This window comes from Tachypleus tridentatus, chromosome 6 (assembly GCF_004210375.1).
Source record: "Tachypleus tridentatus isolate NWPU-2018 chromosome 6, ASM421037v1, whole genome shotgun sequence".
In the NCBI taxonomy this organism is placed as follows: Eukaryota; Metazoa; Arthropoda; class Merostomata; order Xiphosura; family Limulidae; genus Tachypleus; species Tachypleus tridentatus.
In genome coordinates this window covers 88,539,990-88,552,914 of record NC_134830.1, presented here as the reverse complement: position 1 = coordinate 88,552,914, position 12,925 = coordinate 88,539,990, and the positions used below count along the sequence as shown (strand labels likewise).

General features: G+C 31.4%; 1 pseudogene across 1 annotated transcript in view; it reads left to right on the top strand.

The window, feature by feature from the left end:
* The window catches only part of LOC143251663 (signal transducing adapter molecule 1-like), a 28,407-nt pseudogene extending 15,747 nt beyond the window's left edge, over window positions 1-12,660 (top strand). Inside the window, exons 6-13 of the transcript XR_013028637.1 lie at window positions 2,636-2,714; window positions 3,338-3,541; window positions 6,969-7,060; window positions 7,938-8,034; window positions 10,834-11,040; window positions 11,508-11,619; window positions 11,725-11,836; window positions 12,022-12,660. The product of XR_013028637.1 is annotated as a signal transducing adapter molecule 1-like (transcript). The remainder of the gene's footprint in view (window positions 1-2,635; window positions 2,715-3,337; window positions 3,542-6,968; window positions 7,061-7,937; window positions 8,035-10,833; window positions 11,041-11,507; window positions 11,620-11,724; window positions 11,837-12,021) is intronic.
* Window positions 12,661-12,925: the final 265 nt, after the last annotated feature.

Genomic DNA, 12,925 nt, shown 5'->3' with positions numbered 1-12,925 from the left:
TGAATGAAAACATTGATTTATTTTTACAACTTTATAGATGAAAGGTACTTCTAGAGATCTAACTTTTATTAACTAACATTTTTTTAAAGATTTTAGGGTATCCATAATAAATGAATATCAAGTTTATTTATTTATTCTATTTCCTAATTTCATATTCTGGTTGAAGTGTTTTTTGTTTTTTTTTACCTGATTAATCCCACCCAAAGTTTAGTGGTTCTGTTATTATGGCATGTGGGTGTATTACACCAGATTGTTATATTTAAGAAAACTTTGCTTTGATAGTTATAAATAAACTTTCTGAAACAGTGAATCCATATCTTAAACATCAAGTTAGTTTTAATATCGACTTCATGAAACTTGCTGAATCTCTGTTAGATTGGTATGACCATAGTGCTTTGATACAAGGGGTTTCAGAAAGCATGTTCTTATAAATAGGTACTTAAAGCAAGACTTTTCAAAATTAAGTCTTGGTATAAAACCGTTGATAACATGATTTACCAAACAAAAGTTAAACGTGTGGGTTGGAAATAATGTAATCTATTTTGATGGCTTATGATACCATGTTTTTCTGACTCATAACATTTTGCTGCTTTTTGATGCAAATGTTTGACATATGCGGTGACTTTTGAAAGGTTTAACAGTTCACCATGTCATGTCTCACACATGACGTAGCAGAAGAAGATGATGTTGAACTTGGGTGTTAGGAGGCATCACCTGGGTGCAGTTGATGTTAGAAGCTAGTGAAATGTGCTAGTGGGCTAGATGGTTCAATACCTGTTTTATGTGATGCAAGTACGTGTAATACTTTTCCATCTTAAAAACATCTTGTTGACAGCGAGAAACAGCTAAAAGGTTCAAGACAACCCAACTACAAAACAAGTTGTATATTAAATGACAATCATATTTCTTACCTATACTGAGTGTGAAATAATAAAGAAGAAAGCCGCTAATACTGTGGAAATATTTCCAATTTCTGAAATTCAACTGCAGAAAGAGTACAGTAACATGTTTAAATAGTTTACATTATTTGTTGTCACAAAGTCCACACTAGTATGAAGCCTACGGGGATTCATACTATGCTTAGTAGTATTAATACAATTACAGTAATGACTTCCAAAATGCAACTTTATGTATCATAAGTTTATCATAGTATTATACTATACATTGTCAATAATTTTAGAAGTTACACAATCAAAGTACCACTTCATTATTTTTACATAAAACATTTTTTTTAAACTAGTGACTGACTTATAGAATACAAAACGCATATTATTGATCAAGTATACATTGAATCTCTTATCAGAGAATGACATAATCAGTTTTCTTTTGAACAGAAGTTTTATTTTTTTGAAGTTTCTTAGGAACTTTAACTGAATAATACATTAAGCCATCTTCATACAAATTATTGTTATATTTCAATTGTGACAGTGTCTTTAGGCTAGAGTATTTTATATAGAGTAACTGGCTGGACTCAATTATCTATTTCGATGTCAGTTTCACTGTCAGACATTTGAACAGACATGAACAGATGGAAACTGTTTTCATCTGAACACTCTTGTCTAGTTAGTTCTATTGAGTGTATGATGTCTTCATCCAACAACTCTTGACCAGTTGGTTCTGTTGAGTGTACAATATCTTTCTCCAACATCTATTGAGTGTATGATGTCTTCATCCAGCAACTTTTGACCAGTTGGTTCTATTGAGCATGCAGTGTCTTAGTTGACCAGTTGGTTCTTTTAAGTCTATAATGAGCCACTGGTTTGTTAGGTGATATTGTTTCATTACAGCCTTTTCAACTTCATCACCTACATGTGAAAGTGTTCCTTGAAATATTAAAGCTATTCACTGGAGTATGTGAACTCTTACAGCATAGTGTTGTTGAAGTTTTCTAGCGTTCTCAGTCAGCTATTCTTGATGTAACATTACACATACAAAGTTACAGAGCTTGCTCCTTGCTTTGAATGTCTTGCTTTTGTTTGTTAATGTGAATCTTCTAGAATATTTATCCAGCTTTCAGAAAATGTCTGATACAGTTGACTTACCCATGGGAACATTTCTTTCTGCAATGAATTGCTTGCTGATGATATCAAAGTTAGTACTTGCATTTGCTTTCTTGTGTTAATGTTTTAATGATGCTAACATTTTATATGTCATCAGTGTGAGTTGATATGACTGTGTTATAAACCATCCTAACAACCCCTGGATATATTTTGTAGTTTTTATATGGGACCCTACTCCAATGGTCACTCTTAGAAAAATTATCCTAAAAAGTTACCCAGTACGAGAGGGTCATTCTCAAAACACTGTTGTAAACTGGTGCCTATTAGTTAGTGCAGGTGTATTTTGGTCAATAATTACTGAATCATGTGTCTGTAGGAAATGCATGTTTATTACAAGAAGTAGCTGTTTGGGTACAGAACTTGAATATACAGATAGTTGATTAACTTTCCTATTGTGAAAAATTATCTGGAATAATGAGGGTTTACCATAGCTTGTTTTATTAAGAAGTCATTGATAAGGTTATTACATAACAGGTCTCTTGTATAGTTTTTAGGTGGAACCAAGATGGTTGTTACATGCCTCTTTAGTATAATAGTTTTGTAAATAACATTTTAAATCTGAAATATCCTTTAAGCCAAAGAAGACTTCTACATCATACTACAAAGATCCAAATGTGGTGAGCAGTCAGCAAGAAGAGGATGATATAGCCAAAGGTGTAGTCATGTGTTCTGTTGTTTTTTACCTTAAGAAATATTTCAGTTAATAATTAACATTTCACAGTATATATTTGAAACTTTGTCACATTGTCAGTACATACTTCCTGAGTACTAAGAATGTAATTTAAATATACAGACATGTTATATATATGAAATTAGTGGCTAGATAAAATTAAATCAGGTTGTTTTATTTCCATTAATTTTTAAAACATTGTTAGGAGTTCATTCAGAGTTGACCAAAATAAAGGCAATATTGTTGAGAAACATTTCAACTTCTATCTTTGTTACATGGTAAATGTTTCATTTATAATAAGACAGGTATTTATATTTCAAATTATTTCTCCAGATTTTGTCATATGACACATAAAATCTGTTAAAATCTTTTCAAGTTTTAAGAAACCTAAAGATAATTTTGACTTTAAACCTTGAGGAAAAAACATTTACAGACTTAGGTCATAAAGTTGTATTTATTTTACTCTTGTATAACTACTGCAGACTGAATCAATATAGCCTCAAATTAAATGATATTTTCATTTTCTTGTATTTGTTCAGTAAGCACTTGTTTTTATGTAGAGTAGCTGATGCAAGACAAATATATTTATATTTCTTCTCTGTTCAAGCCATTGAGTTATCTTTGAAAGAGTCTTCTCCTAAGACTTCAAGTTTGTATCCTACTGCTGTTGCTTCATCTCCTACTCCTGATGGCTGGTTCTCTCCTCTGAAGGAGCCTCGAAAGGTTCGTGCACTGTATGATTTTGAAGCAGCTGAGGATAATGAGTTGACATTCAAGGCAGGAGAGATTATATTAGTTTTGGATGATAGGTAAGTATGATGTCACTTGTTTTAATGTGATGACAGATCATCTTTATGATATAGAAGTAAATAGCAAACAGAAAACATAATGAAGTCTTAAAAAGTTACATGGTTCTTTATTAAATGTAGTAAGGGTTTTCCAAGCAAGATTCAAGTGTCGAAAAGCTATGTAGTTCTTTATTCAATACAGTAAAGGTTTTTGAAGCAAGGCTCAAGTGTCAGAAAGTTACTTAATTCTGTATTATATGTTGTAAGGGTTTTACAAGCAAGATTCAAGTGTCAAAAACCTACATAGTTTTTTATTAAATGTAGTAGGGGATTTTCAAGCAAGACTCAGGTGTGAGAAAGTTATTTAATTCTGTATTATATGTGTAAGGGTTTTTCAAGCAAGACTCAAGTGTCAAAAAGTCACGTAGTTATTTATCAAATACAGTAAGTATTTTTCAAACAAGACTTTAGTGTCAGGAAGTTACATAGTTCTTTATCAAAGTAGTAAGGGTTTTTCAAGGAAGACTCAAGTGTCAAAAAGTTACCTAGTTCTTTATTAAATATTGTTAAGGTTTCTCAAGCAAGACTGAAGTGTCAGAAAGCTACATAGTTTTTTATTAAATGTAGTAAGGGTTTATCAAGACTAAAGTGTCAAAGTATCGTAGTTTTTTTTTATTAAATGTACTAAGGGTTTTCTCAAGCAACACTCATATGTTAGAAAGGTGCATAAATAGTTCTTTACCAAATATAGTGATGGTCTTTTATACAAGTTTCAAGTGTCAATAAGCCAGATAGTTCTTTATTAAATGTAGTAAGGTTTTTCAAGCATGGCTCAAGTGTCAGGTAGCTACGTGATTATTTATCAAGTAGAGTAAGGGTTTTTGAAGTAAGGTTCAAGTGTCAGAAAGTTACTTGGTTCTTTATTAAATGTAGTAAGGGTTTTTCAAGGAAGTTTCAAGTGTCAGAAAGTTACTTATTTCTGTATTATATGTTGTAAGGGTTTTTCAAGCAATACTCAAGTGTCGGAAAGCTACGTAGTTTTTTTTTAAATATAGTAAGGGTTTTTCAAGCAAGACTAATGTATCAGAAAGCTACATAATTCTTTAATAAATATATCACAAGTTTTTCAAGACTTGTGTGAAAAAGTTGTGTAGTTCTTTATTAAATGTAGTAAGGGTTTTTCAAGCAAGACTGAAGTGTCAAAATAATCTGTCATGATGAAAATTCCCACTTGTAGAGAAAATTATATATTTAAAAATAGTTGGTATAGGTAGAGAAAGCACTAGTAGAGGAGCAAACAACGTTTTGACCTTCGGGCCATCCTCAGGTTCACATAGAAAGGGTTACTGACAGGTAGCTGACCACATGTTTGAAGGCAGTTGTGTAACTTAGTGTAGGAAGGAAGAGGGCATACTTAGGTGTTGGATATATTTATTAATAAAGGTATAAAGGTGTTCCTTTGTATTGGTCTATTTTGGATTTGAGCTGTATAAGTAAGGCTTCCTTAATTTTGCATTTGTTTTTTTTCTTTATTTAGTATTTGTTGTTTTCTATGTTTGTGGCTGTGTTTATTTGATTTCCTAGTATGTTGAAACAAAACAAAAACTCAACATACTAAGAAATCAAATAAACACAGCCATAATACTATACTCACCAGATAAAATTAATGACGAATTAGACAAAATAAAACAATACTTCATCAACATCAAGTTTCCTCCACAAACCATAGAAAACATTATATGCACACACCTAGAAAAAAAGCAAAATCAACTGACAAAAGTAAATATACCCCATGATTTAAAAAATCATGAAACCATATACTGCTGTATACCATATATTCCCAACATCAGCAGAAAAATAAGCAACATTTGGCAAAAACTAGCAACAAAATATGACATTCCAGTTAATACCAAATTTATTCAAAAACCAGGCACAAAACTAAAGTCTATACTGTGTAAAAACTGCACTGACAAACACCACACCAAAATTATTTGTAAAATACAATGTGGTAACTGCAATGACTTCTATATTGGAGAAACAATTAGAAAAATGGAAACCAGATTCAAAGAACACAGTCACCTTCACACATTTTCAAACACTGCAAATCAAATAAATGCAACATAACCATAGGAAACACCCAAATACTAAATAAAGAAATAAACATAAACAAATGGAAAATTGAAGAAGCTTTACTTATACAATAACTCAAGCTCAAAATAAACCAATACAAAGAAACACTTTTATACGTATATTAATAAATATTAAATATATCCAACATCTAATCACGACCTCTACATTCCTATGCTAAGTTACACAACTGCCTTCAAACATGTGGTCAGCTTCCAGTCAGTAACCCTTTATTTGTGAACCTAAGGATGACTGAAGAAGGTTGAAATGTTGTTCGCTCCTCTACTAGTGCTTTTTTCACACATATCAGCCATTTTTAAATATATAAAATGTCAAAAAGTTGTGTAGTTCTTTACTAAATGTAGTAAAGTTTTTTCAAGACTTAAGTACCAAAAAGCTACATAGTTCTTTGTTAAATGTAGTAAGAAATCTTCTTTAATAAACTTTGTTATTACAAATAAGATTATTTTTAACATATCTATATTTCTATAAAGTTGCAATTTATGATAAAATACCACTTTTGGCACACTAACAAAAATGCTCATTTAAATTTTTAGTTTCATGTCTATTATGCTTTGAAAGTGTTTACTTTTTAAGCCTAAGTTAAAATATACATTTTACTTGTTACGGTGACAATAACTGGTGGAAAGGTTCAACCCACATAAGAGAAGGTATTTTTCCAGCTAAGTCACAGCAGACTTAATGGCAGAGCCAAACCACCTGTGTAAGTTGACTTTTGTACTAATAAACTGACAAGTAAAATCTAATGTGATAATAATGTCTTGAAATAAAAACCTGCTTCTTGTCCTATGTCAAGTATGAATGTACAAAATGATTGTTGAAGTTGGTATAAAGAAGAAATATGTTCTGTCTAAATTTTTATTGGAAAATGTAAAGTTAAACATTAATTGATCTAATTCAAATAAATATATAAAAAACAGTGATTAAAGAAACATTCATTTAATTGAACTTGAATATTAAGTTAAATAATTCTTTTAATTCCAATTAAGTGATTATCATAAATGACTATCTAAATATGTAAAATTAGAGGTTATCTGATCCATAATGTGGAAAGTGAAACAACATAAGAAATGCAGAGTATAAACAAATCCGTGTTTTTATTGGCTGGTGTCATTTTGTATATGGGAGTTTGAATTCTTATCACAGGAATGAAAAAGTAAGTTTTGTTTTTGGATAAATATTATTGTTTCAAATCACTTATAAACATTAATTTGTAGTAGTAAACAAGCTCTCGTCTTGGATCTGTTATATTCAGTTCCTATAGACAACAGTGTTTCCAACAAATTTATATTTTTCCCACAGATAAAATTCTAGAAAAGAAGTCTGTCCAGTTTAGTGAGGAAGTAAGAGTTAAGACTGTTGAAACTGAAACCAAAGAATTGGAAATTGATGATGTAAATTGAAGTATATGAAATACTGAGACTATACACACTGGGATATTATATCAACGGATTTTAAAACAGAATACTGTTATTAAAAGACAATGTGCAGTTATTACAAATACTTTTGTTGAAGGGTGGTACGAGTTGAAAAAACTGTTTTCCCACAGGTCTTTCAATAACTTGTCATATTTAAATACTTGAATATGCCAACGTTAAAAACACACATTTGCTACTCTGAGCCAACATAAGCATACGTGAGGTGAGAACAGATTGCCTTTCATCAAGAAAACTTTCCTTTGCTTGTGAGGTTTGGCTTTGTAAAACATAACCACATAATTTATATCATTCTTTCTAACTCTTTGACTAAGGAGTAACATAATCTTTGTAGTTTATTTCAAGTGTAGCAATGCCTTCAGTAAAAATAGTGTCTTTATGGCTTACTTCAGTCGTGATTTCATGTGATTAACAGTGCCTTCATGGTTTACTTCAGTCTTGATTCCACAGGAATAACAGTGTTTTCATGGTTTACCACAGTCATGATTCCACAGGATTAACAGTGTGTCTTCATGGTTTACTTCAGTCTCGATTCCACAGGATTAACGGTGTCTTCATGGTTTACTTCAGTCTTGATTCCACAGGAATAACAGTGTCTTCATGGTTTACCATGGTCTTGATTCCACAGGATTAACAGTGTGTCTTCATGGTTTACGTTAGTCTTGATTCCACAGGAATAACAGTGTCTTCATGGTTTATTTCAGTGAATTCATTCTTGGAAAGGTCTTTAGTTAAATATTTGGAAAGTTTTTGACCAAAATGTTGATGAAATTATACTTCATTACTTCTTGATTAAATCATTAAAATGTTGTAGTTTTTAAAAGTTTGATATTTGTTTGTGTATGTAGGAAAAAATAGACTGTTGCACTTGTTACATGAAGCAGATCCCACTGGAGAAAGAATGGATTCAGATGAACTCTTGTCTTTAGAAGGTATTTAAATAAATATTTCAGACTAGTAACAATCTTATTCCTATTTTCGCTCGACTTCCTGGCTTTTTTAGATGGAAATAATCACTTTACTTATAGCTAAGTAGAAATGTAACTGAATAGTAAATTAAGGTGAATGTTAGGCTTAGACTAACTGATTTGTTTAAAAAGAAATAAACTAGCTAGGAGTAAAATGCTTAACAAAATAATAAGCTAATTTAACCAGTGTTAGTGATAGATTAGACAATGCAAACATTAATTCTCTATATTCTTGGGTTATTTTATCTAATATCTAAAATCACTCATGCATTTTAATATTTTGTTAATAGGTTTTCTATCATTAAATTTGTATGTTTATTTAGAGAAGTTATTAAAAGAATGGGCACATGACATGAAGGTATATTATGATAATGCATATATTTTTCTCACTTTAGATAACGTTTATTTACGATCGTGTCTGTTGGATGTCTGAAAATCAGTGTTTGATTGAGTTTCTTTCCGTTTTTTTCTTCTTCACACCAAAAGTACTGAAACTTTATTTGATTAAAAAAAACATAAGTATTGGTTAGGCCAAGCAAACTAGATTAGTAGTTTCTAGCTCAATTTATTAAAAAAATCGTGTGGGTGGCTGTTCATTATTAATTATTTGTTCCCAACTTTTCAGCACAAATATACTAAATTTGATGAAATTAATGTAATTAAAGATCCTTTAGTTCTGCATAGTAATACATGATACAGTTGTACTGATTGTATGGCGGTGATGACAAGAAACTGTTAATCTAAATTCCATGGCATTACTAAAAAAAGTTAGTGACACTGTTTTAGAGAGAAAAACTATCACCATGTATTTTAAAGATCTGTTTTGAATAGGGTTTAAATTCTAAAACTAATATTGTTTACTAATGAGTGCCATTTTCTTACTTGCTGTGGTTTGTTGGTGTGTACCAACAAAAGTCATATCCAATTAAAACCACCTTTTAGGTGTTAAAAAATATAAAAAGATGTGGCCAAAGAAAGGATTAAGTGTGTGACGTTAAGGGAATGAAAATGAAAACTACACTTACATTTTGATAAGTTTTACAGTAAATATTTATTCATTAGTTGGTTGTTTTTTATTATCAAAATTAATATTTATTATGACCAATAATAATGTCCTTGCTTCATGAATTGGAAGAAGTAGATATATGGAGTTCTATGAATGTTAATTCCTTGAAACATCTGTAAATAAGTTTTTATTTATCCAAATTTTGATAGCATTTTCACCTTTAAATCTACTGTCCTTATATGAAAGTAATTAGCACGTGGTTTAGAACATAGGTATTTGAAACAGATACACAGGTTATGTTTTGACATGTATGTATATATGTATGGCATTAATTGTAATATTCAACTTTATTAACCTTACCTTTGGTACTGGTTTGGATTTGCATAAAACAGAAGTATCAATAAGTTTTTATCAATTGATCATTACAACCTTGTGCAAATTAATTGAAACAAGATGGAAAATTACGATTTTTTCATTTTATTTCTGAGAATCCAAAAATTACTCTCAAATTAATACATGATATGACCACCTTTATTTTTCAGATCATTAATCCGCTTTGGCATCAAGTCCACGTGTTGACTGCAATCTTTACTAATTTTTGGATCGGGGTACCACACCTGAAGTCTTTCTTTACAAATTGCCCAAAGATTTTCAATAGGATTTAAGTCCAGAGTTTCCAGGCCAGTCCAGCACCTTTATTCACATTGTAGTCATAAAATTCTTCACAAGTTTCAATGTGTGGCACAGAGCCAGATCTTGCTGAAAAATGCCAGATCCATCTGGAAATCTCTTTTTCAATTGTGGAATGACTCTTTTCTGTAAAACTTCGATGTACTGCAGTCCTTGCATCATACCTTCTATGATATGTAAGCCTCCAATGCTATAGTAGCTGAAAAAGCCCCAAAACATCTTCTTCAAGGGATGTTTTACAAACATTGTGAGATTCTCGAAAGTTCTCACCTGGAGATCTGCAAACATGCAGACTTCTTTGACCCTGTACAAAGAAATGAGTCTCGTCACTGAATAACACCTTCCTCCATTGTTCTTGCGTCCAGTTCTTGTATTTCAGACCCCATTGATACCGTTTTTTCTTCATTGAGTTGGTAAGAAGTTGTTTTTTGACTGGTCTCCTTGCCCTTCTAACGCAATTTCGAATGACGTAATATTCCTCAAAATTTCATCATATATCCCAAAAATAGATCTACCGTACTGAAAAACACAGCTAATGATGCCGTTTGTGTGAAAAAATAACTACTAAAGGAAATCAGCGGGCTCAGCAAGCCTACACTGGCTGCCATTCTGAAAATATTGTAAAATGACTATTTGTTTCAATTAATTTGCACATTTTTGCAGTTTTAAATTTTAACTTGTAACAGTTCTTAAGCAATTGAATTACAGATGTGTACTTAATTTATATTTCAATTGGGGCCAAACTGTGGTGATCAGGTTCATTATCTTTTTAACACCAAAAACAAAATTATTTCTACACTGTGAGGTTGTGTTCTGAGAGAGAGAGAGAGAGAGAGCTAATACAGGTACCCCTTATATATCTTTACATAAAACCAACAAACTTGTGAAGTCTTGAGCTAGTATTTTATCCTGCTTTCACAGAAGAAAATACTGGTTTTCTTTCTAAGTAACATTAATAGTTTTGTTTTTCCATCTTACAGAAGAGTGTAGTGGTTTTTTTCTGTTTGTACTTATGATTTTTCCATTCTTAAAGATGAGTGTAGTGATTTCTTTTTCCATTCTTGTAGAACAGTGCACTGCTCTGGGTCCACTAATTGATAAGGAAGTTGATACAATTGATCAACACCATGCATCATTAGCATCAGTCAGTAAACAGTTGATGGGAAGCCCTTGGCATGTACCATGATTTGATGCGAGAGTTCCTTCTGCCAACTCCCTATGGAACCTATCCATCACATGATTCTCGCATGGTATCGCCACCACCACATGAACAGGTAAACAGAGGTATTCTCTCATTCTTTATGTATTCTATATCTAGCTGATTTGATACCAAACTGTAATACTTTGATAGGAGTTTTTCACCTGTATAATGCTGTAGTTTGAATTTGCACCCTTCAATCTTTCAGTAAATTACCTATGGATGTAATAACCTATAATAACCTAACTGTGAATAGACAGGTAGATGTTTCTGGAATAAGGTCCAGTATCCTTACCTTCCACTGAAAGATTATCCACAGTTAAGTAAAACATCTGTTGTATGCCATTAATAGTCATTCACTTCATAGTATAACATTGATAGATTCCTTCTTAAAATTTGTTTTAAATTTCTGTTAGCAACATTTCTGAAAAGCAGTAAACTAATTTGTAATTTTAAAAAGAAAATAAACAGTACTGAGATACCTGTTTACATAGATTATTGGTATATAGATATTGTGTTGATTTAGGAGTATTTGATACCTAGGTTACTTTGGCTTTATATTCTAACAGCTATAATGGGCCACCCAACACATACATGGGACAGTACCCGTACTCCTTTGTGGAGCAAACATATCCCCAACCTCCTCTGGCAACAGGTAAATCTAAATGTCGTTCTGTTTTGGTAAGTTAATTATTGTAAAAATGCATTTCTAATAATTGGGTGAAGTTTAAAAAATGAAAAGTCCAAATTTTTTATTCAGTTCTTCCGAGCTCTCTACAACAATCATCTGTACTTCCTTACATTCCCATGCCAGGAATGACATCACCATCTCGGGCTCCATATTCTCTACCTAACACTACAACCTACTCAAGGTAAGGTCATGTTCTCAGCATGAGTCTAATTTTATCTATGTAACAGTACACTGTCTTTTAAGGTCATATGTATACATATATTTTTTGGCTAAAAATTCTCAATTTACTCTTCTGTTTATACTGAATATGAATATAAGAAAAAACAAGAATTCCCTTTTAATTTCAAATGTTTTTCTCCCATTTAGTGGAAGCAGTGCCTCTCTAAGTTCACCTTCTGTGTACAACACAAAATTAAAGGAAGGACAGTTCCATGGAATTACAGGTGAAGCTGGTTTACACTTCATGTCCACACTGCACCAACCTTTGTTATGACGGTAACAAGTACTGAACTTTATAAATGATTCACAGTGTATCTTCTAAAATAAATGAATGTAGTTATTTTCATTCTAGTTCAAAACAATTGAAAATTAGGAATTAAGGAAACATTTAATATTCATGGCAGTAATTCTAAGTTTTCTTGATTTCAATGTGGAACTTCAATATTGGTACCCTTAAGACTGAGCACATACAAAAGATGTGTCTTGATAATTCAAAGTTTGTACCCTTAAACAAGATTTTTAAATTTCACTGCTGTTTATATACAGTTGAATACCACTAAGTTAAGCCTATTTATTTTAAAACATTAATGAAATCTATCATAAATAACAAACATGATTGTGGGAGTACAGTTTTTAAAAGATATCCTGATATTATTATTTGCAGTAACAATTTATTTTACTTTTCTATAAATGAGTCGAGAAATACAAACAAGTATAAAATATGTATGTGAAACTAAGTTCTATGGCTGTAACTATTTTTTAAATAAAAAATTTACTGTATTCTTATATATGAGTGTTTCCTCTTTCCAAGTATTTGTCGTCCCTGATAATGTTAAAGAAGTTTTTTTCTTTATACAACTCTAGTGAAAAGGATATTAACTCCAGAATTCATCCGATAATACAACATACTTATCCCCAGAAGCACATCACTTGGGGTTTCCACTTTTTTATTATACGATGCAGCTCTGGGTTTTAGATATATGAGGAGTAGTGGCCCTATTACACTTTCAATGTGTTTCACTAGAGTACAGTTATCTTTGAAGAGACTGGG